Source organism: Bubalus bubalis, chromosome 22, assembly GCF_019923935.1.
Source record: "Bubalus bubalis isolate 160015118507 breed Murrah chromosome 22, NDDB_SH_1, whole genome shotgun sequence".
NCBI classification, from domain to species: domain Eukaryota; kingdom Metazoa; phylum Chordata; class Mammalia; order Artiodactyla; family Bovidae; genus Bubalus; species Bubalus bubalis.
The window spans coordinates 24497924-24522833 of NC_059178.1; the positions used below are offsets into that span (position 1 = coordinate 24497924).

A 24910-nucleotide genomic window follows, 5' to 3' on the forward strand; every position below is an offset into this window, starting at 1 on the left:
AGGCCCATATCAGAGCGTGTGACTGTCAAGACCGATCGGTCTATGAGCAGGAACTCTTGTTTCCCAAACACATCTCTGTGTCATGCTAAAAGCTGTAGCCCTTTCAGCCCAGCTGTCTCAGCGGAAAGACTCTGTTGTCCCTTGGGGCTGTCACCACCCTACACTGGCGTCTGTGCTGTGACCCGGAGGGCAAACTGTCCTGTGCCTTTTAACACACATAAGGACAGAAGGCAATGGCACCCCACTCCAGTCCTCTTGCCTGGAAAATCCCATGGACGGAGGAGCCTGGTAGGCTGCAGTCCATGGGGTCACTAAGAGTCGGACACGACTGAGCGACTTCACTTTCACTTTTCACTTTCATGCATTGGAGAAGGAAATGGCAACCCACTCCAGTGTTCTTGCCTGGAGAATCCCAGGGATGGGGGAGCCTGATGGGCTGCCGTCTATGGGGTCGCACAGAGTCGGACACGACTGAAGCGACTTAGCAGCAGCAGCAGCAAGGACAGAAGAAGGACTTTCTGGGCAGACCAGTGATTAAGACTCGGAGCTTCCACTACATGGGGCGTGGGTTTGATCCCTAATCCACATGCTATGTGGCACAGCCAAAAAAAATTTTTTTAAAGAAAAAACAAAAACAAAACAGAAGCGTTTTCCTCCATGTGGAGACACACACAGAGGACTTCACACAGCATTTAGGGCCCTAAGGTCTGGTTAACATTTCAGCTCCAGACCTGAAAAGACGGCTTTGAAGCTGAATTTATTTAGCCCTCCCTTACCACACACATGGAGAAGGAAATGGCAACCCACTCCAGTATTCTTGCCTAGAGAATCCTGTGGACAGAGGAACCTGGTGGGCTGCTGTCTATGGGGTCGCTAAGAGTTGGACACGACTGAGCGACTTCCCTTTCACTTTTCACTTTCATGCATTGGAGAAGGAAATGGCAACCCACTCCAATACTCTTGCCTAGAGAATCCTGTGGACAGAGGAACCTGGTGGGCTGCTGTCTATGGAGTCGCACAGGGTCGGACACAACTGAAGTGACTCACCAGCAGCAGCAGCACCACACACAAGCAGATTCTAACTCAGTACGTTTGCTCTGAGAGACAATTTGTGTTTCTAACAAATTCACCAGGGGAGTCCTATCACCTGAGTCCACAGGCAGGGCCACTCATGGTGTTAGACCTAGGACGCTTTAAGAAATTGGTACGGCAAATCAGTTCCATCAGAATGGGGGAGGCAGGAAGGACTGATTATGCTTTTGCACTTGGGTGCAGCGGAGGCTGAGAACCCCCCACTGTAGAGGCGTCTTAAGCAAGAGGAACGGGTTAAACAGAGGCACAGAGGAGAGACAAAGTAGAGATGTCTGAAGAGTCCATCATCTAAGTACATAGGTATGGCTAGAATGCAGATGCATTGTGGGAGCTGTACTTTAACTCATATGCCAGGACAAGGACAAATAAGAACCAGTGTGCTACACACAGAACAAAAATTCTATTGTTACCTAAATTATTACTAGGAATCTTATGACCCACTTGCTTGTGGAGCACAGTGTCTCCATTTTTATCTGAGGGAAGCCTGTCTGGGGCATAAGTAAGTCCATCAAGAGTGAGGTTTCCCATTGAGGTTAAACATCTCTGTCAGTCTGGCTCTCATTCTGAGAATTAGAAGCCAGAAGGTAGAATGTGCAACATCATACAGAGTATTTCTATGACGTGACTAGCTTGTATCAGCTTATTTTCCAAAATATCTTTTGCAATAAAGTATGAATCAATTACTATGCACCTGAGACTATTCTGCAGTCACCTGGCAAAGAGAATCACATATTATAAAGAATCAATTTAAAATGACAGTTTTCTTGTCTAGCACTGTTTCAGTCCATTCAGGCTGTTATAACAAAAATACCATAGATTGGGTGGCTTAAGCAACAAACATTTATTTCTTACAATTCTGGATGCTGGGAAGTTGAAGATCAAGGCACCAGTAGATACAGTGTTTGGTGAGAGTACACTTCCTAGTTCATAGATGGCTAAGGAACTGGGGTCTCTTTCATAAGGACACTAATCCCATACATGAGGGCCCCACCCTCACAATCTAATCACCCCAAAGACTCCACCTCCACATACACTGAGAATTAGGCTTCAGCATAAGAATTTGTGGCCAACACAAATATTGTCTATAGCAGAAACTTTCCTATTTTTGAATAATCCTAGAATCTTGAGAATACTGGTCATGTGCACTCAATTTTGGGGGGCTTCCCTGGTGGCTCGGTGGTAAAGAATCCTCCTGCAATGTAAGAGACTCAGCTTTGATCCCTGAGTTGGGAAGATCCCCTGGAGAAGGAAACGGCAAACCACTCCAGAAGTCTTGCCTGGAAAATCCCATGGACAAAGGAGCCTGGTGGGTTACAGTCCATGGGGTCACAAGGAAGGAGTCAGACATGACCAAAATGACTTAGCACAAACGCATGCACACAGAGCAACTCTCCCACCAGGGCTTCAAGTCTGACAGCTCATATCTTATACAGCAAAAAGACAGTGCCAATTTGTGGCACAGACTATGTGAATCAACCTACACTACAATGAACCTCTTGTAAGTCATATTTGGGATTTTCTCTGGCTATTTTATATAAGAATGAGTTCTGAACTCTAAGGGTGAAACCACAGATCCTGAATTTTCCAGGACAATTTAGATGTGAGAGATTTTGTCTCTAGATGTTAATATCAATGGATATACAAATCAGAACAAAAGAAAAAGTTCTTTGTCAGACCAAACACCTCATACTTGGTTCCAAAGCAAACTGCTCTACCCCTCATCAAATTGCTGCCACTCCTCTCTCCTCACCCAGAAGTCTATGCAGATTTTTCTACAGATGGTAATTTGCAAATCTCACTGACTTCCAGAGTCATCCTCCCTGCTTTTAGAAGGGCTCTCAAACCTGTTGGTCACATGGATATATGTGTATGTAAATATCAGAGATTGCATGGGCTTTCCATGGCCCTGGAAATTCAATTATTTTGAGCTATCCTTTCTTTTTTTTCCCCCTCCCTATTCCAATCCCTACCTGTGAAAGTCCAAAGGAACTGGATTTCTACTAATTCTCAGGTAGGAGCTTAAAGTCTGTGGTCTTTTTAGGTCTTTGGAATCCTGCTATACGACGTTTAGTAATATTCTGTATCATGTTGAATTGGCCTCAAACTCAGTCCCTCTCTCCATTTCTATACAGACACATACACATACACACACAATCCAAAAGGCTTCATAAATTCAGGATATGGGGTGCAAGGAGACAGAGTGACTGTCAAAAGCATACATACACACAATATACACAAATCCATGCAGCGTTTAGATCCGGCAGGATTCTGAGTGCATCTTTTGGCCACAGAAGTCTGGGACCAGTTTCACTGCACTGACTTTCTGCAGCTCCCCATCTTGCTCATCCTCCTCTCTCTGACCACAAATGGGACAACTTGAGCATCAACTGCAATGGATTGAAATGCATCAAGTGTGTAAAATCCAGAAGTTCATCATGATACTCGACACTTCATGCTCTAGACCCAGCACTCATAGAGCCTCTGCAGTGACAGAGCATCTGTGTCTGAGGTGAAATCTTCCCAAAGGCTCCCACAGCATCGGTTTCTCTGTCCTCCCAGGTCTCCTCCTAAATGGGTCCTTTCCTATCGCCCTGTTTAAAGTCACATATTCCCATGCCCACCCTACCTGCAGGCAGCCCTCTCTCCACCTCTTCTCACCATCTAACCTATAACAGACAATCAACAAAATGCATGAGTAAAATGTCTTCTTCCCATCTCCCAACTAAGAGGGTAGGGATTTCTTTGTTCTTGTCTCTTTTATTCTTTTTGATATTTCCAGACCCAGAAATATCTAGAAATATCTAGTCTATAGAAGGCACTCAGTCAATATTAGTTGGATGGATGAAAGACAACTGAAGCTATTTCTCCCCTCTTCTGTAATAATCTCTCACTATTCTCATTTCTTTGCTAAAAAGTTGCTGCAGTTGCTTGTGTTTTCCTGTTAGATTAGCTACAGAGGAATTGAAGTCAAAAGGGTCTTGGGTCACTCTGGATGGAAAGAGGATATTTCCTGTAGGACTCAAGGTGGCAGTAGGGTAAAATCTCTAATTTAGGGATTCCCCTGGTGGTCCAGTGGCTAAGATTCCATGCTTCCAATGCTGGGGACCTGGGTTCAATCCCTGGTTAGGGAATTAGATCCCACCTGCTGCAACCAAAACCCAGCACAGCGAAATAAAATATATTTTTTAAAATTCTCTAATTCAGACTAAAAGATGGTGAATGAGAATGCTAACCAGTCCCTTGAAACTCTCAAAAATATGGGGGATTGTGTGGATATTAAACTCCACCCATAGTAGGATGAGATGGGGGTTATAGTGCTTTTAGACAAATTTTGTTTTAAGATGACTGAACACAGGAAGCAGAAAGATTTGGAATTTGAGGTTACACAAAAAGGACGACACACCCCAGTAACCCAGAGCTGATGCTCTGAGAATTCACAGGATGATAGAAAAGGCTTGAAGGCATGAGGTGGAAAGCAAATTTGTCCATGTATCCAGAATGTTACTAAGTGCTTTGTGGAGGAATCCACCTAAATCTGCCTCCGTTTACACATGAAGACACTGAGATGCAGAATCGCGTGTCTTGAGCAAGTTCATAGCCAAGTCCATGACACGTGGCTGAACGGGGTACACACCATAGCTTTGTACTCCATCAAGAGTCTGCTCAGAGGCTCTTTAGGGTCGGCTCATGTACTGCATGTGTATAACCCATACTTTCCTGTCCAGTTTATGACTAAGTGTCAATAAGATTGAAGCAGCAAGTGGAGCAGAGTTCAATACCGGCAAAGAGCTGTCTTGTCCGGGAGATCATTCAGCCCAGAACTCAAATCCCAGTGCTGTCAGGGCCCAGCTCCACGGCCTTGGAGAAGCTCATCCAGCCTCAGTTTTCTTGTCTGTTAAAGGCAGAGGACAATACCTACTCCGTAGGCTGCTACAGGGATGACATTTCAGAGAAAACGTTCAGCAGAGTCCTGGAATATAGTTAAGTCCTTGATAATTGGTACCTTCACATTTTTGCAATAGCAGAAGTTTTGAATTTTTGTTTCTTGCACAAAGGCTTAAAATAGTTTAGTTACAACATCTTAGATTAGTTATTAAATCTAGCAGCTTTTTAACCAGTTGGACAGGTTACTTCGTGTTGTTCATTTTTCCTGCATTAGTCACGAAGACTGGAGGCCAAAGCATTCATTGTTTTCCCCCAACATTTCTCAAAGTAAAATTCCAAACTTCAAGCCAAATTGAAAGACTTGGATGGTGATCACCCCCACATTACCCACTGCCTGGTTCCTACTGTTAACATTCTCCTGGACTTACTTTATCATCAATCTACTCACTATCCAACCCTCACCCAGGCTGACCCAGCCATCGCCTTTTTATGCATTTCAAAGTAAGTTGCAGGCATTCACGTTTGGATACTTCAGCATACCTGTCTCAGAGTTTAATGCTTGTTTACATGTTTTAATCCCTGAATTTTGACCTAAAACGTACATTGGAAATCATTCAGTCTTATTCCCTTCATTCCATAGATGTGGAAACTGAGCCAGTTCATGTGTTTTCTAGAAACGGCATTAACTTTGAGAGGGATGATCCCCCAATATTCAGAGCCAAGTTTTATCATTTTCTCTATTTCATTTTTTAGATGTTTGTGCTTTTTTCTTTTTCAAGACTAATTTTTTTCAGAGCATGTCTTACTATAAAATTGATGCACCAATTGCCTTAGCCGAGTCCTGAGCCAGGTGACCACACTTTTCCCTAAATCCTGTAGTTCCCCCGAATGAAACCAACAAAGGGAACCACCACGGAGCTTCCAGAGCAGTGCGCCTGAGCCCTCGGAGTGATGGAGTTGAGGTGTGTGGAGAGCAAGGGGTGGGGGGGCTTCTGGAGTTCCCAGGCAGGCCCTCCAGCCTTGAGATGCCACGTACGTAGTACAAATGTGGCCACTTTCCACGTCCGCCGTGTTGAGAAAGGATTGGGAAGTAGGGCCCCACCCAGTAATTTGATGGTCTTCCCTGATAGCTCAATGCAGGAGACCCTGGTTTGTATTCTTGGGTCGGGAAGATCCGCTGGAGAAGTGATAGGCTACCCATTCCACTATTCCGGCCTGGAGAATTCCATGGACTGTCCGTGGGGTCACAAAGAGTTGGACACAACTGTGCGACTTTCACTTTCACTCCATGAAAGCAACATATCAACCATAAACAGATTCCAGTTACCTCCTCTTGACTGTACTACTTTTGTGAACGACAATCTTAAATCTCCAGAGAAGGCTGTGAAAAGCTCGTTTGTATGCCACCTAGTCTACACTGGGGTCTACTTATTTTTGTCTGTGCTGGGTCTTTGCTGCTGCAAGGGCTTTTCTCTAGTTGCAGTGAGCAGGGGCTACTTTAGTTTCAATGCATGGGCTTTATTGCAGTGGCTTCCCTTGTTGCAGAGCATGGGCCTTATGGCACGAGGGCTCAGTGGTTGCCGCTCCTGGGCTCCAGAGCACAGGCTTGGTAGTTGGCTTGAACGGGTTTAGTTGCTGCACCACATGTGGGATCTTCCCAAATCAGGGATTGAACTGGTGTCCCCTGCACTAGCGGATAGATTCTTTACCACCTAGCCAGCAGCGAAGCCCCTACATTGGGGTTTAAACAGAGGGTAAATTACACACCAGCCTTGATTGCAGAGAGAGCCTGAGTGTTCTTCACCAAACTTCTAGGAGTGGGAGGGTGGGAGGTTAGGATTGATACAGTTTGGGTTTTTTGTGGGGTGTGGTGGGGTTGTTTGTTTTTTGTTTTTGGCCACACTGTATGACTCCTGGGATCTCAGTTCCCCAAACAGGGGTCAAACCCAGGCCTGGCAGTGCCAGAGAATTCCAGAACTGATACAGCTAGGTGGATTGTAGATGACAGCGTACTGCTAGCCCCCACCCTTCCCCAAGAACACGGGTTTCTATCTGGGGCCTGACAGGTGTCCCTGGCCTCAGCCTGGCAGAGCTGAAGGTCAAGCTCAGGATGAGAGAAAGGACATATCCTTCCCAAAGCCACGGGCTGGGGGGTGGGGATGGGGGTGGGGGAGCAGCTGTTTCGATCCAGTTCTTAAAATCACACAGTGTGGGCCTCCTTAGGAGTTTCTCCCGCACTGGCCTGCAGCAGCTTTGTGTGTGAACACTTCAATGTCCGTTGGCAGTGACTAAAGGGACAACAAAGCAACACAGAGTTCCTTTTCCTTCTGTCTTCACCCACACCTTCAGCAACATCGATGGGGCCTGGTTCCTCCTCCCTCTCCCTCACCTGGCTTTCATTTCAGAGGCCGGAGGCTTGGAACCCGGATCATTTACCAGCAAGAAGGTAAGTCTGGGGTGGGAAGTACCGATGCCGAGCTAGGGCGGTTCGGAGATGGATAACGTGAGGTCTGCAGCGCTCCACGCTCTGGAGGGTCCTGTGCTGGGTGTAACACTCTGCTAGCACCCTCTTACAGGTCTTAATCATTGTACCCTTGAATATGTGCTTTGTAAGTGAAGTCCGGGTGTGGACTTGCGTTGAGCGGAGCAGGGACGCACACCATGTGTATGCGCATGCGTGTGTGTCTGCGGCGATTTCTGGCAGCCTCATCCTTGGGTTGTGGTACCCACGCCCATTAGCACAGGGCTCCAGTGAACTCGTGATACCTGGGGCATCAGTGAGGCTCAAAGTGGGCGCCAGGGAAGCTGCTAGACCTACAACCCAGTCATCAAAGGAGCTGATGGCGCCGAGAAGCTGTGCTTTCCTAGAGAAAGAAAGCAGTGACATTCTAAGAAACACACACGAGGGATCCCATCACATTTATTCCCACCCTCATGACTTCCCTGTGTTACCAACTACTTATGCCAACAAGGACGACAGAAACGGAAAGAGGGCAGCCATGGGTCATCCTCCCTACTCAACTGAGGATGGAAAATGCTGGTAGGATGTGAGCATATTGAGTGAAAAAAATTAAGTTTACTTTCATGTATTGCTCCCACTGTTCTAGGAAGAACATATGCATATATTTTGTTATGTGCAGGTACAAGCTTTGAAATAGAAAGCGTGTCCTTTGGGTGATTTTGTATGTGTTACATGCCATTGTATTTAAACTGGCATTGCACAATATAAAGATGGATGGTAAAAATTCATGCTGTTAAGTCAAAATGATAGCCTTTCCTGAAAATTATAATAGAAAACATCATTACAAGTAGACAGAAAGGAAAAAGCTTTACATCTTTTACATCTTTGTACCTCTAATGACACTTTTTTCCTGTTTTTTGAAGCAGCCTCATGCTTGTATATTCTGCACCAAGCCCTGCAAATTACAGAGCCAGCCCAGAATTTGAATTATGGAGCCTAGACATCTGTATTTGAAACTCTCCTGCTGGAAGATTCTGATGTGGCCAGAATCTAGATGCTGGGTTCTATTTCAAAGGCTTCCTAGGGTTCTCTTCCTCCATCCACCCTGCCCCTCTCCCCTTGGGCCAGTAAACTCCTGAACACAAGATTCTCCAAGCACGAAAGTCATCTCCTTGCATAGCTGCGGATCTCTCAAAAAGGACTTAAACTATTCTTCAGATGTCCTCAATGTTAAGCATACGATTGCCCAGCTACTCTGTAAAGGCTGCCCAATTTTAAATGCACTCCATCCTGACTTCAGAGGCTACACATTTTTCTTCCTTGGAGTCATAAGGTTCTTTCCTATCGGGTTTCCAGATGCCCCTCTGATTTCTACATTTACAATTACAGTCATTTTCCTAATCAACTCCTAATCAGCTCCAGGTTTTCCTGGAGCCCTGTTTGTCCTCAAGAAATCCCAGAGGCCCCTGAGCTGCTCCCCTGTTCTGTCTCCAATGAAGACCACCACACCTGGTCTTGGCAGGACCGACTGGCACTCCGCAGCCAAGAGGCCACGGGGCACCCCCTCCCACCTCCATCTCCATCTTCTGGAACCACCCCATCTTCCCCTCTTCTTCCCTCCCCCCACCCTGTATCCCCCTCATCAATCCCCATTACTTCTTGCAGTGAAACACCAAGGGACTCTCCAATTTAATATTTCAACATACACTCCTCTCTTGTCTGGACTGAAGCATCATCCCTAAAATTTAGTCACACTTTTGATACTTTTGCCCAAAGAAAGGGATCATTTCATCATTTTGAGATCCCTATATTTTTAAAACTTTGTTAGTCAAATATAGTTGCTTTACAATGTTGTGTTTGTTTCTACCGTACAGCAAAATGAATCAGCTATACCTATACATATGTCTCCTGTTTTTTTTTTTTATTTCCTTCTCATTTAGGTCACCGCAGAGCGCTGAGTGGAGTTCCCTGTACTATACCATAGGTTCTTATTAGTTATGTATTTTATACATGTGCTCAGTAGCTCACTTGTGTCAGACTCTTTGTGACCCTGTAGACTGTAGGCTGCTAGGCTCTTCTGTCCATGGGATTCTCCAGGCAAGAATACTGGAGTGGGTTGCCATTTCCCTACTCCAGGGGATCTTCCTACCCTAGGGAATCAAACCCACGTCTCTTAAGTCTCCTGCATTGGCAGGCACATTCTTTACTGCCTAGGAAGTCCTACTTTATACATAGTAGTGTATCTATGTCAATCCCAACCTTCCAGTTCATCCCACCTCTGGAGAACCCCTATATTTTAAACATTTTACTTGCATTCTGTCACACAGTAGACTTTTTACTTAGACTTACGATGACCCATCTTTGAGGGGACTTTCAAGCAACCTACACTGTTATCAGATCTGTACGTATCAGTACTCATGTCCTTAGAAAGTTAGAGTTTTCAGAGGTGAAGAGAAAGATCATCTAGCCCTACCTTTTAGCTTTCCTGGTGAGAAAACCAGTATGGAGAAGTTGGTACCATGCTGGCCTAGTACCATTCTTAGTTCTTCTAAAGTACAGCTCAGAGCTTTTCCTTCCGCACCAGGTGGCACCTTCAGTTGTAAAGTTGTTACCAAACTAGGTTTCTTTTCCCCAACGCCCAGCGAGCCAAATCCTGAGACCCCAAGCTCTGCAGCAGAGATGAGGTTTATGTGCAAGGCAGCCTAAGGTAGAAATGAAAGGAGAAAGTCTCAGATGCACCTCCCGTAAGGAAGGGGTTGAGGTATTTATGGAATGAGCTGGCGTCCTCAGGCGCAGGTACGTGGGGCTCTTGGGGAAAGGTGATGAGAAAGAGGTGACCTCTTTGCTCTTCACAGATGCAGCTCAGCCGCAGCCTCTGCAAGTTCAAAAAAAGAAATGCTTGGCAAGGTGTGAGGGTGGCGTTTCCAGCCCTCTGTAAAAAGGTCAGTGAGTGACACTCACACAAGCCCAGGTGGAGGGTGGGTAGTCCTTCCCAGTCAACCAGCCCAGCTCCAGCTAGACACAGCTGATCTGGGTTCCTGGAGAACATCTTGTTATTTAGACGCCATGCTGCTTAGAGGGAGAAGGCAATGGCACCCCACTCCAGTACTCTTGCCTGGAAAATCCCATGGGCGGAGGAGCCTGGTGGGCTGCCGTCTATGGAGTCACACGGAGTTGGACACGACTGAAGCAACTTAGCAGCAGCAGCAGCAGCAGCAGCTGCTTAGAGGACAAGCAGGCTTTTTGCAGCAACAGTTGAACCGATCTTGATTAGCGAAGGCAGGTTACAGGTGAAATGGATTAAACCAGTTGGTTACCCACAGTTTCTCAGTCAGTCCCTCTGTGTCCATAGGAGATTGGTTTCAGGGTCCATGGATGCACAAGTCTCATATAAAGTGGCCCCTTAATACACTGAATACAGTCAGTGTTCAGTGTCCTGGGGTTCGCACCTGCAGATTCAGAGGGCCAACTGTGTATCCATTCCACAGAAGGCAGAAAGTTCCTGGGTTCATTAAAGCATCCACAAGCAACGAGGATGCAGCACCCAGTTCCTTGGAGACAGAAGCTCCTATACAGGGTACCCTTCCGGACCTTGCCCAACACACATCTTCATCTGGCTGCTGTATCTTTTAAGTCTCCTTTATAACAAACTGGTAAAGAAATTTTTTAAAAGGTAAAGAAAGACAAAAAAAGGGGCAAAGAATGAAGGAAGGGAAGAGTTGAAGGAGAGAAATTGTTCTTCAGTAACGAGGGAAGGAAATAAAGGCAAAACATCCAAGAACAGACAAGGGAGATTGTCTTCAACCAGTTCTTATTTCTGGTAAAAACTCTCTTATGTGATAAATATTCTCTGGAGTGTAAAACTGAGAGATGAAGAAACTGAGGCTTGGAAAAGTAAATAACTTAAAAATGTTAAGAGACAAATTCAGTTTTCTTATCTCATCTAACTGATCCCCCAAAGTCCTTCTACCTCCAAGAAGAAATAAAAAAATTTCCAGTCATAATAAATTTAACATCTTTCAGAAGAACAGGAAAAAAAAATATCACCAAAGGGACTTCCCTGGTAGTCCAGTGGTCAAGACTCCACACTTTGAATGTAGGGAGTTTGGGTTCGATCTCTGGTTGGGGAACTATGATCCCACATGCCAAGTGGAGTGGCTGAAAAATAAAAAATATTTGTAATTTTAAAAATATATCATCAGAGGCATATATGGATGTGAGAGTTGGACCATAAAGAAGGCTGAGTGCCAAAGAAGGGATGCTTTCAAACTGTGGTACAGAAGACTCTTGAGAGTCCCTTGGCCTGCAAGGAGATCAAACCAGTCAATCCTAAAGGAAACCAACCCTGAATATTCATTGGAAGGATTGATGCTGAAGCTGAAGCTCCAATACTTTGGCCACCTGGTGCAAAGAGCCAACTCACTGGAAAAGACCCTGATGCTGGGAAGGATTAAGGGCAGGAGGAGAAGGGGACGACAGAGGATGAGATGGCTGGATGGCATCACCAACTCAATGGACGTGAGTTTGAGCAAACTCCAGGAGATAGTGAAGAACAGGAGGCCTGGCGAGTTACAGTCCATGGGGTTGCAGAGTCTAACACAACTGAGTGACTGAACAACAAGAAGCAAAATGAGATCTCTTCAGAGGAGTCCTCTTAAGTGAGCCCAGAACTTGGAGGAGAGAGCAAGTCACAGCCTCTGGATGGTCAACCTTTTAATAACTAAAGTGTCAGTTGTTCAGTCGTGCCCCAACTCTTTGCCACCCCATGGACTGTAGCCCACCAGGCTCCATGTCCATGGGATTTTCCCGGCAAGAATATTAGAGTGGGTTGTCATTCCCTTCTCCAGGGGATCTTCCCAATCCAGGGATGGAACCCAAGTCTTGTGCATTGCAGGCGGATTCTTTACCATCTGAGCTACCAGGGAAGCCTTTAGTAACTAAGAAGCAATGTTCTTTTGAACTTTGCAGGAACGATGCCAGTGGTAAAAACTGAAATAGCTAATTTGAGAAAGATGATGATTACCTAATCTTGAGCATAATGGCCACCACCGTCTCCAACGTACTACCCGTTTCTGAAGTCCTCGTACCCTTTTTTTTTTGGTAGACCATCTTCAGAGAAAAAGCAGTGGACACAGCAGTAGGGGCGGGGAGGGGTGGGTATGGCGGTGGGGGTAGGGGGAGACCTGAACCGCTGCTGTCAGTGAAGACAGGCTGGAGGCGGGAAGAACAGGCAAGGCCAGGCCTGGCAGGACAAGATCAAAGGCTGGAACTGCATTTGGCACATTTACCTGCCAGGTGGCTGTGTCAGGCAGGACTCTGCACCTGGCCAGGTAATGGTGGGTGTGTGGAGCTAGATTTATTCTAAGGTGCAACAACATTTGTAGATCAATCTGCTTTGCTCTAAAACTTTTAAGGCGTTTTCCCCTTCATTACTTCATTTAATCCTCTCAGAACTTTGAGATTTAGTGTTCATTTTTACCAGATTTAGAGAAGAAGCAGCCAGGCTTGGAGAGGACAAATAACTTGCTTGAGGCTATATACATTCAGATCTCTTTCACCTATGCCCCCAGTTCTAAAATACCTCCCAGAGCAATATAAAAAATAAAGCCTTTTTTTTTTTTTTTTTTTTCTTTTTTTGGTTGTGCCATTCACCTTGTGGGATCTCAGACTTACAGGATCTCCGTTCCCTGACCAGGGATTGAACTCAGGGCAACAGCACTGAAAGCTCAGAATCCTTACCACTGAGCCACCAGGGAACCCCCTAAAGCATTTTTAAAAATCCAAATACAGATGCATGGAATCCTGGAAGCCAACATTGGATGAGCCTTGAAAGAGAAACAAAACTCAAGGACTAGTTCAGTTCAGTTCAGTCACTCAGTCGTGTCCGACTCTTTGCGACCCCATGAATTGCAGCACGCCAGGCCTCCCTGTCCATCACCAATTCCTGGAGTTCACTCAAACTCATGTCCATCGAGTTGGTGATGCCATCCCGCCATCTCATCCTCTGTCGTCCCCTTCTCCTCCTGCCCCCAATCCCTTCCAGCATCAGGGTCTTTTCCAATGAGTCAACTCTTTGCATGAGGTGGTCAAAGTGTTGGAGTTTCAGCTTTAGCATCAGTCCTTCCAATGAACATCCAGGACTGATCTCCTTTAGAATGGACTGGTTGGATCTCCTTGCAGTCCAAGGGACTCTCAAGAGTCTTCTCCAACACCACAGTTCAAAAGCATCAATTCTTTGGTACTCAGCTTTCTTCACAGTCCAACTCTCACATCCATACATGAGCAGTGGAAAAACTATAGCCTTGACTAGTATTGACTTGTAATTAACTGTATAATTTAATTAAACATTTTTTAAAAGACTCAATATTGTCTAACCTATCACCCTTAAATATAACTGCATCTTGGCTCTAGGAAAAATGAATAAGAAATTGGTTATAATGATTTTCTCAAGGAAAGGGAACTGGGTAGTTGAGGAATAGAGGAGAGGGGGCTTCCCTGGTGGCTCAGATGGTAAAGAATCATCCTGCAATGCAGGAGAACTGGGTTTGATCCCTGGAAGATCCTTTGGAGAAGGGAATGACTACGGACTCCAGTGTTCTTGCCTGGAGAATCCCATGGACAGAGGAGCCTGGCAGGCTACAGCCCATGGGGTCTCAAATAGACACGACTAACACTTTCACACTTCGCATAGCTTAGTAACTCATTTGTCCTTTTTGCTTTTTGTTCCAGGAGCATTTATATCCTTTTGGAAATATTAAATGAATTAAAGCATTGACTGAAAATGCTGGAAAAAATATAACTGTGTCTTGATAAGGAACACTGCTGTATGTTTGTAACTCAGAGTTTCCAATCCACTGCCAGAGTCCCAATTAACTCACCCACACTTGTTATCTGAGGGCCGTCATGACGGATGTAATATACGGTGCTTAGTAGCTACTGTACTACTACGAGTTCCCCTAAACTGAAGTTTCTCCGGTCTACAGAGCATCAGGCCAGCATACATTAATTTACATACCTGCATGCATGTCCTTGCAAGTGAGCTTAAGAGCCCTGATCCTCCACTGGCAAAGATTTGAGTTACAAAGAAGAACACCCCCAACCCCATTCACCCGTCCGTTTAATATTGTGACACCAAGTATTATCATGGAAAACGCCCTCCAGTTGAAGAAAACATGCTGTTGCGTGAACACAGTGGGCAGACGGAGAAACAGGAAGGCTGAGATTAGAGTCTGCTTTATGGTTCTTTTGATGTTTTCTGAGCCAACTGTAGAAGCCAATGAAGCTCTGAGTGAGCAATCAAAGGTGCCTTTGTAGGTTCAGGTTAACAGGGAGCTGGCGAATCAGGACTGCACCTGCCTTCGAACAGCAACACATCCCACCAAGGAGAGTTCATCTTTTAGTCAAACTTGGAGGTGGCGGTCCTTTTAGAAAATGTACACGGGCTAAATTTATTCTTGCTGTGTCTTAGGCTTCTGAAGGGAAAATAATGCTCTGCTTTATATTCTTCCCATAGAAGTATTTATTTTAAAGCTGATCTTTGCCACATGGTGTATACCGCTCAAGACCTCTGGCTCTAACAACTACACAGCCTGGTTTCACAAAGGTAGATGTTTGGGGATTTGGAAGAGAGGGGAAGAGAGGCACTGTCATAAATCTCTACCTGCCTTTTAAAACTTCAAGTGTTAGGAATTCCCTGGAGGTCCAGTGGTTAAGACTCTGAGCTTTCACTCCTGAGGACCTGGGTTCAATCCCTGGTGTAGGAACTAAGATGCCACAAGCTGTGCAGTGTGACCAAAAAGGAAGAAAAGAAAAAACTGTTATTTGATGAAGGTGTAGCTTTGTTCCAGAGCAGTTACTTCGTCTTTACTTGGGGAAATATAGCTTAAAAGATGCATTTTTTTTTTTTTTACAAAGGAAATTGAAAATAGGGCAGAGTAACTGAAGCCACTAGAACAAATCTAAAGATTCTCACAGTCAAAATAAAAAGCAGAAATGTACTAAACAAGGTAGTAGGCCAAGGTCACAGGCTCAGAAAATTGATACTTAGAAAGGGAAACAAAACGCACTGGATAGAAGATTAAGTGTTAAGACTTACACAGAGAAACTACAAAACAGATTTCTTGGCCTTGGAGAGTTCATTATTTCAGGCCCTGGCTCGTCATACAGTTTAGGAAATCAGGAGGATGTGTCAAATCCTGCAAGTCTCCCAGAGAAGCAGACGCAGCCAAGAGGAAATGGAGTGGGGAGGGGAGGAGGTGTTGGAGAGCAGAAACATAAGTGCAGGTACTTGAAAGAGAAAACTTGTATATGATTGTCTGCCAAAGCCATCCTCAAATCTTTACTGAACAGCCTGATAAAAGCAGGACGGTTCCCAGTTGTTTCATTTTAGGCATATTGTGTGGAAAGTGTGAACTTGCGACTTCCCTGGTGGTCAGTGGCTTAGAATCTAAGCTCCCAATGCAGGGGGCCTTAGTTGGATCCCTGGTCAGGGAACTAGATACCACAAGGAAGACTGAAGATCCTGCGTGCCACAGGTAAGACCCGGTGCAGCCAAATAAGTAAATACTTATTTTTTTAAAGCGTGAACTTGCAGAATCTCCTAGGGAACATGGCTTTATTATGGCTGGTATCCACACACAGACTGAACTCAGATGAGTCTAGTTCCTCACCTACACAGTGGGAATAATATCTCTCATCCGGGCTGTGAGGACTAAATGAGATATACACCTAAAGTGTTCAAGAGCTATTTGATAATAATATACAAAATGTTCAATAAATATTATATCTTTTCTTTTCCAAATCAGTCTAACAATTTTCATTTCAATACTAGATTTACAGATGCTACCAAGAAAGCCATGTTACAGTTGAAAGGACTTTTGATTCAAGAATATAAAATATGTGAATGTCCAGGTTGAGGAGACTGACTGAACAAATAGGCTAGAGGAAAAGAAAAGTTAACTAACAACAACAACAAAAATATATATATATACACTGGCTTTTCACAAACTCATATGAATAAATCAAACTTAAAAATCAGGGACTTCCCTGGTAGTCCAGTGGTTAGGACTGCACACTCCCATGCAGAGGACCTGGGTGGTTCCATCTCTGGCCTGTGAACTAGGTCCCACATGCCACAACTGAGACCCAGTGTAGCCAAATAAGTTTAAAAGAAAAAAAAATCACTAAAGCAACAAAACACTAGTGATCAGATTAGATAATGAGACAAAAGTTAACACAAATTTATTTCAAGTTTACATTGAAAGTTAAAAGACTATCTTTTACTGCATTTCAATCTATTTATAGTCTCTAAAAGCCCTATCCTATTAAAATTTATAAGAATACATGCCGTTAGAGTATTAAATATATATATTAGCAATAATTGCCAATAATTTGAGACAATATAGAAAAGCTGAATTTGTCCTAAGATCATAAATTTGAGGGGCTTCTCTCGTAGCTCAATTGGTAAAGAATCTGCCTACAATGTAAGAGACCCAGGTTTGATTCCTTTTGATTCCAGGAGAAGGAAATGGAAACCACTCCAGTATTCTTGCCTGGAGATTCCCATGGACAGAGGAACCTGGCAGGCAACAGTCCATGGGCTTGCAAGTTTGGACACAACTTAGCGACTGCTGCTACTGCTAAGTCACTTCAGTTGTGTCCGACTCTGTGCGACCCCATAGATGGCAACCGACTAGGCTCCTCTGTCCCTGGGATTCTCCAGGCAAGAACACTGGAGTGGGTTGCCATTTCCTTCTCCAATGCATGAAAGTGAAAAGTGAAAAGTGAAAGTAAAGTCGCTCAGTCGCGCCCGACTCTTAGCGACCCCATGGACTGCAGCCTACCAGGCTCCTCCGTCCATGGGATTTTCCAGGCAAGAGTACTGGAGTGGGTTGCCATTGCCTTCTCCGACTTAGTGACTAAACCACCGTAAATTTGAGTGATCCAATCAAATGTGACCATGTTCAAGTTTCAGTCATTTTAATTATAAAGACAAGTTTGGAATATTAACCAAAAAAAACCCAAACTGGCAAGGCTTCCTAGGATAACAATCTACCTTCTAGAAAAACAATTTACCTTCTAGTTTCCTCTAGGGATTCATTTTCCTTGTCTGTATGGGAATGTTAAAGGCGTGTTCTCTTCAAGTCTGAGTAAATTCCTATCATAGGCTTTTATTCCATTTGTAAGTCATTGACCTGGTGCTTCAAAGGTTGTATATTCTTCAGTGTCTATGAAACATTTCATTCAAAAACTGTTTCTTCGACATTTGGTGAAATCCTCATAGTACTTACTGTGGGCTCCATCTCTTGATCATGCTTGTCATCTGTTCAATTGTGACCATCAACTTTAAGTTACTTCTTTTCATCGGCCACAGGCATCCACTGAATATTTTGTTTTCAATCTCAGAATCAAACTCATCTCAGATGACAGTCTGTTTTTTCTCAGTGAGACCATTTAAAACTTGATCTCTGAACATTGCTTTTTACTCTCCAGCTGGGTTCCAGATATAAACTTTATTTTTTGGTTTGATCCAAATGCATGTTTACCTTCCTGCAGTGTTAGGTCTATCTGTAGTGTCCTGGTTATATATATTTTATGGGCTATACAATGTATACAATACATATTGTATACAATACAATATGTATTGTACAATATTATATACAATACAATATAGTATACAAAATATGTATACCATAGTATTAGCCCAAATGGAACTCTCATTGACTAAGTTGACCTGGGTGATAATTTTATAGTAAATTGTTTTTTGTTTTAACAACAACAAAAGGACACACAAATTTTTCTAGGTCTGGAAAAATAATAAACTGTCAGTTTCCAATGTTCTACTTACAAAGAGAAATAATGGCTAAAGAATAGGGCAATGGTGCCCAAATTTGTCTATGCATTAGAATCACCAAGGGATCTTTAAAAAAATTCCCAAACCCAAATCACAGTTGTTTTTAAAACTTTCTTGGTGTTTCCAATGTGCAGATAAATTTAAGAACTCTTAATTTAGAGTTTAAAAGTAACTAAAGGATCAGTTACTTTCAAAAGAAAGGAACTGCAGGGGGGTCAGTTGTGCAACTGTATACCTGGTTGCCTTACGGCATACCTCCCTCTTCAGAAGACTAAGGGTGGCAGAGACAGCAGCCTTATTGACCTGAGATGTCAAGGACAGAATTGGGGTTGGTGGAGCAGATGGAAAGTTAGGAGAGGAATCCTGGAAAGGAAGGAGCTGCAGAAAGATCAAACCTCAAACTCTGAACCTAAACTCTGTCCAAATCCACGGTCAGCTTGTGCAGGGAGATTCCAGCAAGTCCACTGAACGGCAGCAGCTGGAAGCTGCAAGAACTCATCAGAGATCTGAGCTACTATCTACTACAGGGGAGAAAGGAGACTGCGGCTTCAGTCCAGCCAAATGAACTGGCTGCCAGAACAAAAATTAACACTCTTCATAGGAATGTAGCAGAATCCTTATTAAGTAGTATTTATCCTTAATAAGTAGTCCTTATTAATATGTCATCCATAATGTCTACCGTATAATAAAATGTCACCAGACAAGCAAAAGAACATCAACATATGACTTGTACTGAGGCAAAATGGCATCAAATACTTTAACAAAGCTATAGTAAATAATTTATAAGGAAACATACTCATAATCAATAAACTGATGGGGAATCTAGGCAGAGAAATAGCAATGATAAAAAAAGGACTAATTGGGAATTCTGTGTGTGAAAAACAGAATAACTAATACTAAAATTCACTGGCTGGCCTTAACAGCACTTTAGAGAAAGTAGAAGAGTTAGTGAATTAAAAATTAATACAAACTATCCAATCTGAAGAATAAAGAGAAACAAGATTAAAGAAAAACAGAACCTAAGACAATAATGTAGTATAAATCTACTGGAGTTCTAGGAGAGAAGAGAAAAAAATTTTTGAAGAAATAATGGCAAGTATTTCCTAAATTTGGTAAAAAAACAAGATAAACTTAGATTCAAGCTCAACAATTCCAAACAGGATAATTACAATTATACCTTTTGTTGTTCAGTCATGTCCAACTCTTTGTAACTCCATGGACTGTAGCACACCAGGCTTCCCTGTCCTTCACTATCTCCTGGAGTTTGCTCAAACTCAAGTGCATCAAGTTGGTGATGCTATCCAACCACCTCATTCTCTGTCACCCCCTTCTCCTCCTGCCCTCAATCTTTCCCAGCAGCGGGGTCTTTTCCAATTATACCTAGGCCCTTCATCAGCTCAGTTCAGTGGTGTCCAACTCTTTGTGATCCCATGAACCACAACACAACAGGTCTCCCTGTCCATCACCAACTCCCAGAGTTTACCCAAACTCATGACTTCACTTTCACTTTCCACTTTCATGCATTGGAGAAGGAAATGGCAACCCACTCCAGTGTTCTTGCCTGGAGAATCCCATGGATGGAGAAGCCTGGTAGGCTGCAGTCTATGGGGTCGCAGAGTTGGACATGACTGAAGCGACGCAGCAGCCGCAGCAGCAGCAGCAGCAGCAGCAGCATGTCCGTTGAGTCGGTGATGCCATCCAACCATCTCATCCTCTGTCATCCCATTCTCCTCCTGTCCTCAATCTTTCCCAGTATCAGGGTCTTTTCCAATGAGTCAGTTCTTCGCATCAGGTGGCCAAAGTATTGCAGTTTCAGCTTCAACATCAGTCATTCCAATGAACACTCAGGACTGATGTCCTTTAGGATGGACTGGTTGGATCTCCTTGCAGTCCAAGGGACTCTCAAGAGTCTTCTCCAACACCACAGTTCAAAAGCATCAATTCTTTGGCGCTCAGCTTTCCTTATAGTCCAACTTTCACATCCATATGTGACTATTGGAAAAACCATAGCCTTGACTAGACAGACCTTTACTGACAAAGTAATGTCTCTGCTTTTTAATATGCTGTCTAGGTTGGTCATAACTTTCCTTCCAAGGAGTAAGTGTCTTAATTTCATGGCTGCAGTCACCATCTGCAGTGATTCTGGAGCCCAAAAACATAAAGTCAGCCACTATTTCCATTGTTTCCCCATCTATTTGCCATGAAGTGATGGGACCAGATGCCATGATCTTAGTTTTCTGAATGTTGAGCTTTAAGCCAACTTTTTCACTCTCTTTCACTTTCATCAAGAGGCTCTTTAGTTCTTCTTCACTTTCTGCCATAAGGGTGGTGTGATCTGCATATCTGAGGTTATTAATATTTCTCCTGGCAATCTTGATTCCAGCTTGTGCTTCTTCCAGCCCAGCGTTTCTGCATAGAAGTTAATAAGTAGGGTGACAATATACAGCCTTGACGAACTCCTTTTCCTATTTGGAAGCAGTCTGTTGTTTCATGTCCAATTCTAACTGTTGCTTCCTGACCTGCATACAGGTTTCTCAAGAGGCAGGTCAGGTGGTCTGGTATTCCCATCTCTTTCAGAATTTTCCACATCATAGCCAAACTACAGAAATGCAAAGATGAAAGAGCCAGAGAAAGACATCAGATACAAAAGAACAATGATACAAGTGAAAACTGATGTCTCTTTAAAAACCATGGAAACCAGACAATAAATGCCTTTCAAGTGATGTATAAAACAACCCAGCATTCTATCTTTAGTGAAACTATCCTTCGAAGATGAAAGTAAGAGTCATTTTCAATGAAAAAAAAAAAAAAAAAGACCGATTAGTTACCAGAAGCCCTGCACAATTCTCGAGAAAATTCAAGCTGAAGAGAAATGACATTTGGACTCACAAGGAATGAAGAATATCAGAAATGGTTCAGATGTTTAGATGACACCACCCATATGGCAGAAAGCAAAGAAGAAGTAAAGAGTCTCTTGATGAAAGTGAAAGAGGAGAGTGAAAAAATTGGCTTAAAACTCAACATTCAGAAAACTAAGATCATGGCATCTGGTCCCATCACTTCATGGCAAATAGATGGGGAAACAGTGGAAACAGTGACAGACTTTATTTTGGGAGGCTCCCAAATCACTGCAGATGGTGACTGCAGCAATGAAATTAAAAGACGTTTGCTCCTTGAAAGAAAAGTTATGACCAACCTAGACAGCATATTAAAAAGTAGAGATGTTACTTTACCAACAAAAGTCCATCTATTCAAAGCTATAGTTTTTCCAGTAGTCATGTATGGATGTGAGAGCTGGACTATAAAGAAAGTTGAACGCCAAAGAACTGATGCTTTTGAACTGTGGTGTTGGAAAACTCTTGAGATTCCCTTGGACTGCAAGGAAATCCAATCAGTCCATCCTAAAGGAAATTAGTCCTGAATATTCATTGGAAAGACTGATGCTGAAGCTGCAACTTCAATACTTTGGCCACCTGATGTGAAGAACTGACTCATTTGAAAAGAACCTGATGCTAGGAAAGATTGAAGGCAAGAGAAGGGGACGACAGAGGTTGAGATGGTTGGATGGCACAACCGACTCAATGGACATGAGTTTGAGTAAGCTCCCGGAGTTGGTGATGGACAGGGAGGCCTGGCGTGCTGCAGTCCATGGGGTCGCAAAGCATCGGACACGACTGAGCGACTGAACTGAAATATTTTAAAAAATACTATATACAGGCATAGCTTGTTTTTGTTGCACTTTGCTTCATTGTGCTTTGCAGATGTATTTTTTATGTCAAGTCTATCAATGCCACAGCATTTATTCATGTCTCTGTGCTACCTTTTGGTAATTCTCACAGTAGTTCAAATTATTTCATTTGTATCATATTTGTTATAGTGATCTGTAATCATTGATCTTTTTTACTCCTGCCTTTGGCTGCACCTCTGCAGCTTATGGGATTTTCATTCCCCAACCAGGGATCAAATCCACCAGTGAATTTCCTCAGTGATCTTTGATGTTATTAAATGTTGTAAAATGATTATGACTTGCTGAAAGCTGAGATGATGGTTAGTTACTTCTTAGCTAATAAAGTATTGTTAAATTAAATTATATATATTTTAATTGGATTAATGATTCTATACACTTAATAGAATACAGTATAAACATAACTTCTATATGGATTGGGAAACCAAAAAATTTGTGTGACTCATTTTGTGCTATTCACGTCATTGAGGAGGTCTGGAACCAAACCCACAGTATCTCTAAGATATGCCTGTATACATTCTCTTTTCTCTTATTTTTTGAAAAAAGACATAGTCCTGTTTCAAACAAAAATTATGACATACTGTTGGATTTATCAGTTATAGCTAAAATATATATAAAAAACAACAAAAAAAGAAGAGAGTAAATGGAACTATACTGTTTCAAGTTTCTACATTTTGTATGCTGCTGCTGCTGCTAAGTCGCTTCAGTCGTGTCCAACTCTGTACGACCCCATAGACAGCAGCCCAGCAGGCTCCCTAGTCCCTGGGATTCTCCAGGCAAGAACACTGGAGTGGGTTGCCATTTCCTTCTCCAATGCATGAAAGTGAAAAGTGAAAGTGAAGTCGCTCAGTCGTGTCCGACTATTAGTGACCCCATGGACTGCAGCCTACCAGGCTCCTCTGTCCATGGGATTTTCCAGGCAAGAGTACTGGAGTGGGGTGCCATTGCCTTCTCCCATATTTTGTATAAGGTTGTGTAATATTAATTCTAAGTTGATTGTGATAAATCAAAGATGTATATTGTAATCCTGTAAGAACAACCATTAAAAACAATATAGTTTGAAAGAGAATAGGAAACTTACAACAAAATATGTAAAATATTCAACTAACCCCAAAAAAGGCAGAAAAAGAGGAACAGGGGGAGGGAAAAAAAAAAATCCAAATGGTAAACTCAACCCAAACATATCAATAGTTATATTAAATATAAATCAACCAAACACACAAAGTAAAAGGCAGAGATTGTTAGGCTAAATTAAAAGCAAGACCCAAATACATTCTATTCTTAAAGAGATGAGCTTTAAACACAAATTAAAAATAAACGAGAAAAGATACGCCATTCAGATACTAAGCATAAAAATTATTTCTATTTGTCTCCAACCTGAATATTTTATTACATGTACTTATCCAATTACTGTTTATTCTTTTTTTTTTTTTCCAGACCCATCCACCCGCCCTACTGTTTATTATATACCAGTTATTTATCCACCCGGATCTATTTGGGGTGATTTTTCTGTTTTTAATGTTTGGGTTTCATTTGACCCTTGACATTTATTTTTCTTCTAAATCACTCATATGACTGCTTCCTCCTGCTCCCCCCACTGTATGATTAATGAAATGTCTTATCAAGGGAAGCCTTTCAGGATTTGCTGGCCTCCCTTATCTGCACTCAAAGAATTCCAGCCTTTGATCTAGCTATTAAAGCCAGTAATGATTCTTAATTGCCTGTGGTTTATTTCATTTTTGTTTACCTTGTTCCTTTTATATATTTTATTTCATTTTTGGTTTTGTCTATTTCTACAACTCTGAGGTGGACCTAGGCCACGTCAGACTGACGTGCCCTTCATTATTGCCTCCCTCTCACACTAGAGCATCTGCCTTCTCCTCCCTTGTTTTTCTTTCAGCTCTTAATTGTCCTCATCAGTTTTTCTCTTCCACTTAGAAAAGAATTTAGCTCTTTTTACTGTAGGGACCTTCTACACAGAATTTCAAAATTAGACAAACTTGAGTTTGCAAGAATTTTTCTACATTCTTTAAACAATACTGAAGCTCTAATGCTCCCTCAATCTTTGACAATTCATAGCTGGGGCAGGGCTGGAAAGAACATGACTATAATAACAAAGAAACTTCATACTAAGCATGACTACAAAGAATGGTTTTGTGGCATGTGACAAACCCGCTCAACCATGTAAGGGAAAGGAACACCACCAATCCCCTTCTAGCCATCCTGGCTTCATAAAGAATTGCCTATTCCAACAAACTCCACTTGTGTCGGCACCACTTTTCACATACCATGACCTTAGAAAAGAAACCTAATAAATTAACAATTATTTGGTAACCTAATAAATTAACAGTTGTGGGAGACACAACTCTGCTGTTTTAACCATTTTAGACAGTGCTTTGCAAAATGATTTTAAACGTAAAGGCCTTACCTAACTGGACCACTGAACAAAAATTATTTTAGAAGGTAACATGCCAGAGGCAATACTAAGAACTGCTTGGGTTGTTGTTTACTTCTGAAAACTTAGGCCACAATCTGGTGCTTCGAGACTTTCCTTTTCAACATGGGTCACAGCTTAAAATATGCAGTCTAGACCACCAAGGGATTTTTGGTTAGCTAAACACCGATGGAAATGATTCATTTCAATTTGTCATGCAGTTTTAAGAAAAGATTTAAGGGCCTGCTATGCCTCCTATCAAGAGTAAATATCACACATCCTGTTTATACAGACTGGCTTGTCCACAGTTGTTCAAAGAGTTAGTGACACCCCCCCAACTCACACTCCACCCTACCCCCAACTTCCTGCTCACTGGGGTGCTATATTCCTACTCATTTTTAAGAAGTGCCTCCCTCAACAAAATACTCTGTATTACAGGAA

The 24910-nt window shown here is 42.8% G+C and overlaps 1 long non-coding RNA gene across 1 annotated transcript; it reads right to left on the reverse strand.

Moving 5' to 3' along the window:
• Positions 1-6550: 6550 nt before the first annotated feature.
• Positions 6551-11649, reverse strand: LOC123331210. Its single transcript, XR_006547733.2, has 2 exons — positions 9912-11649; positions 6551-7841 (listed from the first exon to the last, which is right to left on the reverse strand). It is a non-coding gene; the product is annotated as an uncharacterized LOC123331210 (long non-coding RNA).
• Between the last annotated feature and the right edge of the window lie 13261 nt (positions 11650-24910).